Here is a 6704-nt window from a genome sequence, read left to right as displayed (position 1 = left end):
CAATTCTCCTGCCTCAGCCTCCTGAGTAGCTGGGATTACAGGCACGCGCCACCATGCCCAGCTAATTTTTTGTAGTTTTAGTAGAGACGGGGTTTCACCATGTTGACCAGGACGGTCTCGATCTCTTGACCTCGTGATCCACCCGCCTCGGCCTCCCAAAGTGCTGGGATTACAGGCTTGAGCCACCGCGCCCGGCCAATAATTATTATTGTTTGAGACCTAGTCTCACTCTGTCGCCAAGGCTGGAATGCAGTGACACAATCTCGGCTCACTGCAACCTCTGCCTCCCAGGTTCAAGCGATTCTCCCTGCCTCAGCCACCTGATAGTTGGGACTATAGGCATGTGCCACCACGCTGGGCTAATTTTTGTTATTTTTAGTAGAGACAGGGTTTCACCATATTGGCAAGGCTGGTCTGAAACTTCTGACCTCGTGATCTGCCCACCTTGGCCTCCTAAAGTGCTGGGATTACAAAGGTGAGAAACTAAGCCCAGCCGGGTAATAATTATCACATGCCCTTGCATAATTTTAATTTTTTTATGCCTTGAATAATTTAAAGATCTTTTTGACATGGGACTTACGAATCCTCTCTACCCAATTGTACTGTAATGTTACTGATGACAGCTGCTGTATATTATGTGCTTGCTATGGGTTAGGTAGTTCTTTTTTTTTTGAGATGGAGTTTTGCTCTTGTTGCCCAGGCTGGAGTGAAATGGCACGATCTCGGCTCACTGCAACCTCTGCCTCCCACGTTCAAGCGATTCTCCTGCCTCAGCCACCTGAGTAGCTGGGATTACAGGCCTGCACCATCACGCCTGGCTAATTTTGTATTCTTAGTAGAGACAGGGTTTCTCCATGTTGATCAGGCTAGTCTTGAACTCCCAACCTCAGGCGATCCTCCCGCCTCGGCCTCTCAAAGTGATGAGATTACAGGGGTGAGCCACCACGCCCAGCCAGGTTAGGTAGTTCTTCAGATGTATGACTTTATTTATCCTTATGGCCCTATGAATTAGGTGTTACTCTCCTAAATGTACAAATGAGAAAATTGAGACCAAGAAAGATTAAGAACTTTACTCAAGCCAGGTGTGGTGGCTCATGCCTGTAATCCCAGCACTTTGGGAAGCCGAGGTGGGTGGATCACAAGGTCAGGCGTTTCGATACCAGCGTGACCAACACAGTGAAACCCCATCTCTACCAAAAATGCAAAAAAAATTAGCCAGGCGTAGTGGAGCATGCCTCTAATCCCAGCTATTCAGGAGGCTGAGTCAGGAGAATCGCTTGAACTTGGGAGGCGAAGGTTGTTGCAGTGAGCCGAGCCGAGATTGCACCACTGCATCCAGCCTGGGTGACAGAGTGAGACTCTGTCTAAAAAAAAAAAAGAGCCTTACTCACTTACTCAAGAACATATAGCTCACAAGAGGGAGGACCGGGATTCAAATTCAAGGTCAATTAGGTGCCTGTGCTTAGAGCCACTATCTGAGTAGCTCATTGTAGTTTCAGCAGATTCTCTTCAAGTTTTAAGCTGGGATTTCATTGGCTCAGAAATCTATTTTGTGTAATGTCATTAATCACCATGTCTCCCTCTATCATAAATTTCTCAGGAAAGAAATTAAATACAGCTCAAAAAAAGAAAAAGAAAAAGAAATACAGCTAGAAACCAAGGATTTCTTTCTTTCTTTCTTTTTTTTTTTTTTTGAGACGGAGTTTCGCTCTTGTTACCCAGGCTGGAGTGCAATGGCGCGATCTCGGCTCACCGCAACCTCCGCCTCCCGGGTTCAGGCAATTCTCCTGCCCCAGCCTCCTGAGTTGCTGGGATTACAGGCACGCGCCACCATGCCCAGCTAATTTTTTGTATTTTTAGTAGAGACGGGGTTTCACCATGTTGACCAGGATGGTCTCGATCTCTTGACCTCGTGATCCACCCGCCTCGGCCTCCCACAGTGCTGGGATTACAGGCTTGAGCCACCGCGCCCGGCCTCCAAGGATTTCTTAAGGATACATTACATAACTGCCCTGAAGAAATTCCATGAGTTCCAGAGTAATATCAAAAATAAAATTTAATTACACTTTGTCAATGTGCAACAGACAAGAATACTGCTTATCAGGCTGGGCGTGGTGGCTCACGCCTGTAATCCTAGCACTTTGGGAGGCCGAGGTGGTTGGATCACCTGAGGTCAGGAGTTCAAGACCAGCCTGGCCATCATGGTGAAACCCCATCTTTAAAAAAAAAAAAAAAAAAAGAATACTGCTTAAGACTGTCATTCATAAATTAAACTTGTAAATAACAGCTAATAATTGCTATCTCTCTATATTTAATAGAGATGGGATTTTGATTTCATGCTTCTAAGTGTGGCTAATGTATTTAGCAGCCAAAACTTCTCTTCCCCACGATGGTACCAGAAAAACAAATGCAACTCGACATACTTGACCTTTGATCTAGGAATCATGGTAACTATCTCATGGAATTGTGCAAAACAAAAAGATGCAAGGCATTTCACAACAGTGCTCTGCCTTTCCTTTGAATTGTTGAAGAGTTTGCAATTATTCTCCAAGGAGAAACACCCTTTGGCAAGCAAGTATGGACACTACTACATCTACCCACTGTACTGAAAGATGAGCACTATCTGGTCAGAAACTGGCAGCTAGAGATTAGCCATAGCTCCAAAGTGCACCACTAGGCTCATCTTGGGTATAAATTTCTGCCTCTTGTGGCAGCCTCGATGGCTTCTGCCACCAGACAGCCTTAGGATCTAGAGGTGGTTCTGGGGGAAGAAATTACAGTGAAGTCTCAAGAAGACTTCTCTCTCCTGTCTTCCAGAGGGGTCCTGAAATACATAAAGGGTAACAATGGCCGGATGTAGTGGCTCACACCTGTAATCCCACCACTTTGGGAGGCTAAGGTGGGTGGATCACTTGAGCTCAGGAGTTCAAGGCTAGCCTGGGCAACATGGTGAGACCCTGTCTCTATTAAACACAGAACAAAACAAAAGTGTAACCACGGATACAAATTTTTTTCAGACATGGTCTCTAAAGCAATGAAAATACTATACCCTTTATTGTTTCTGAATGGGGGCAGGGAGGAAAGAGGCCAAAGATAATAGGTACATTTATAGGTACTGATTCAGGCTAACTTAAAACCCCATCAGATTAATAAAGTTTCAGGAATGAGCATTTTATAAAAGTTTTCCCCTCCACTCTGGAAGCCATTAGGGTGGCTAAAAAACAACTATCGGATTTTTGTTTTGTTTTTTTTGAGATGGAGTTTCGCTTGTCACCCAGGCTGGAGTGCAACGGTGCGATCTCGGCTCACTGCAACCTCTGCCTCTCGGGTTCAAGCGATTCTCCTGTCTCAGCTTCTTCTTGAGTAGCTGGGATTACAGGCACCTGCCACAATGACCAGATAAATTTTGGCATTTTTAGCAGAGATGGGGTTTCACAATGTTAGCCAGGTTGGTCTCAAACTCCTGACCTCAGGTGATGCATCCTCCAAGAAAGTGCTGGGATTACTGGCATGAGCCACTGTGCCTGGCCAGATTTTTTTTTTTTTGAGATGGAGTTTCGCTCTTGTTGCCCAGGCTGGAGTGCAGTGGCGTGATCTCGGTTCACTGCACCTCTACCTGTGGTTCAAGCCATTCCTCCCGCCTTAGCCTCCCGAGTAGCTGGGATTATAGGTGCCCTCCACCACACCTGGCTAATTTTTGTATTTTTAGTAGAGATGCGGTTTCCCTATGTTGGCCATGCTAGTCTTGAACTCCTGACCTCAGGTGATCTGCCCACCTCGGCCTCCCAAAGTGCTGGGACTACACGCGTGAGCCACGGTGCCTGGCCCAACTATCAGATTTTTAAAATGCTCTTCCTTTTAGGAGCATCTTCCTAAACTAGATGCTTCTAGCATGGTATCAGGAAACTGAGCATCTCTCTGAAGGGCCCACCCACATTGAAACAGTGTCAACACAAAAATTCAAATGCATCACTTAAGTGATATTCTTTTGGGACTTAGTAGTACCATTTATAAATCAATCTACTAAAGTCCACTTTAGGACTTTTTTCACAATTACATTTTATGACAAAAAATTTTAAGTGTGTTTGTAGGTATGTGTGTAGAAGCTTCAGCTTAAGTTTCACTATTTCCACAGTGAACTAACCCATCGGATCATGCTTTTAAGGGTAGAGTTTACTAGACAGTGGACATTTAGGCATGTTTTTGAACGGTACCAACACTCTGTATTATTACTCTGTCATAATTGCATTAAAACTTTTGGTCAACCAAGTGTTTTCAGGTGGCCTGAGCCCTGGGGAGAGAGCAGCACCTGCAGAGGTAGAGGAATGCAGGCCTGATGGGAGGGAGTACTTACCAGGCTACAGTTTCAGCCTAGGCCCAGACTGCCTTCTCTACAATCTATATCCACTACAAAGAGGGAAGACATTTGGAGGAAGCTAACTATAAATAAAGTGAGATCATCTATTAGGCTGCTTTTAATGGCAATGGCAAAAACTCCAATTACCTTTGCACCAACCCAGTATCTTCCACCAGTCCTTAGAGTTCATGTCTTACCATCATCTTAAGCCTCATGCCAAAGACAATGATTAGAAAAAGCCAAATGAACTGTGCTGACATCTGCTGAGCAGGACATTCACCCACGCACCTGAGCAGCCTACAGAACCAGAAGGATCAGAGGCATTGCAAGGGACCCAAACAGAAATCACAGAAGATTGGCTATAGCAAGGGAGATTATCAGCTTCATTCTTTCCTCTCTGTAAGTGAAAACACCAATCACAGTATTGGAGAGCTGGAGGTAGACACAATGTATATCTGCTAATTTGTCCAATTAATAAGACCATTAAAAAAACTATAGTGTCTTAAAAACTTGTCATAAAATAAGGATTTTTTCACATTAATGAGGAGAAGATATGTCATTCAATAAGTAATATCAAGGAAAAGTGGGGTAGCTATTGGGAAAAATAAATCTGAAGTGCTACCCTACTTCTTTCACCAAAATAAACTCCATTTAACAATGAAACCAAAAAGGAAACACATAAGAGAAACATTTTTGTAATCTCAGATTGGGGAAGACCTTTTGAGGTTAAGAAAAAAACCTAGAAGTCATAGAGTAAGAGACTGACAGATCTGACCATGAAAAACTTAAAATTTGCACATGCTAAATTCCACAAAAACAAAAGAAATGACAACACTTGATAGAAAAGAACTAATTTCCTTAATATAGAACAGGTACATACAAGTCTTGAGAGTAAAGACCAAAAAGCAATAGGAATATGGGCAAACAGAAAATTCACAGAAAAAAAAAAAAAAGGCCTTAAAATATAGTATAATGTTAACCTTTGCTCATAAGGAAAATACAGGGCAAAAACCATAGGACAAAGTTTTTACATATCAGATTGTCAAAGATCAGAAAGGTGGTCAGGGTGCAGGGAAATAAAAGCAGTCATACTGTTGTAGTATGAGGATTAATTGGTAAAATCACTTTGGAGGACAAGTCACATAAATCTATAGATTGCAATTCCTACATCTATGTATACAGACACAAAGATGCTATCTATATAAAAGGAAACTCATCCCAGCATGGTTCGCAGTAGCAAAAGACTAGAAACAGCAAAGCCGACCAGAATAAAGAGACTGATGTAACTGTGGCATGCCCAGACAATGGAGGGCTACTGCACCTGTGAAGACCTAGAACCACATATGCAGACCTAGATCGATGTATGCGGAATCATCTCTGGGATTTACCATTTTAGAAAAAAACAAAAGGTGATTTACCACTTTAGAAAAAAAATAGTATATGTATTTATGGAAAAAAATGAGGTGGAGTGAATATAGCCATATACACTAGAAGACTGGTTCTCAGAGTGCACCTCCCAGATCAGCAGCAGCAGCATGACCCAGGAACTCTTAAGCATGCAGATGATAGGGCGACACCCAGACCTAATGACGCAGAACATTCTGAGGGAAGGGTCTAGCAATCTGTTTTAATAAGCTTCCAGGTGATTCTGACGCATGCTCAAGTTTAAGGATACCCAGAAGATGGTCAAAGTTGGTTACCTCTGGGGAGGAGAAACAGGAGAAGAACGACAAGAGTGAAAGACTCTTCACCTCGGTATGTTTGGATTCTTTTTCCATGGGTATGTATCGCCTACTTCATAAAATTATGAAGTATCACCTACTTTACATAAAATTTTCCTGGTTTGGAGGGCAATGGCACGATTATGGCTCACTGCAGCCTTGACATCCCAGCTCAAGTGATCCTCCAAACTCAGCCTAAGTAGCTGGGACTTCAGGAGTGTGCCATCATGCCTGGCCAATTTTTAAATTCTTAGTAGAGATGGGGTCTCCCCTACATTGCCCAGGCTGGCTCTTGAACCAAGTGATCCTCCCGTCTTGGCCTCCTAAAGTGTTGGAATTACAGACATGAGTCAAAGCACCCAGCCAGCATGATTCTTAAAAAAGAAAACAAAAAACAACAACCTATTTTAGACCAAGATTTCAATGCAGAAGATGAAGCACATTTATAAATGACCATGTTTCACTTGGCATAGCAGAGCCTAAGTTTGGTGATAATAAACCTGTTATTTATTAAGCAGAGGTTTTTTTAAAAAAGGAAAACCTTCACACTTCGCACTTCGAATGAGGCAATTACCCTTATATAGAGAGTATAAACAATTAAAAACCAATAATAAAGGCAAAGACAA

Source organism: Cebus imitator, unplaced genomic scaffold (genome assembly GCF_001604975.1).
Source record: "Cebus imitator isolate Cc_AM_T3 unplaced genomic scaffold, Cebus_imitator-1.0 Scaffold200, whole genome shotgun sequence".
In the NCBI taxonomy this organism is placed as follows: domain Eukaryota; kingdom Metazoa; phylum Chordata; class Mammalia; order Primates; family Cebidae; genus Cebus; species Cebus imitator.
The sequence above is the reverse complement of the archived record's forward strand: the minus strand, read 5'-3'. Positions refer to the sequence as shown.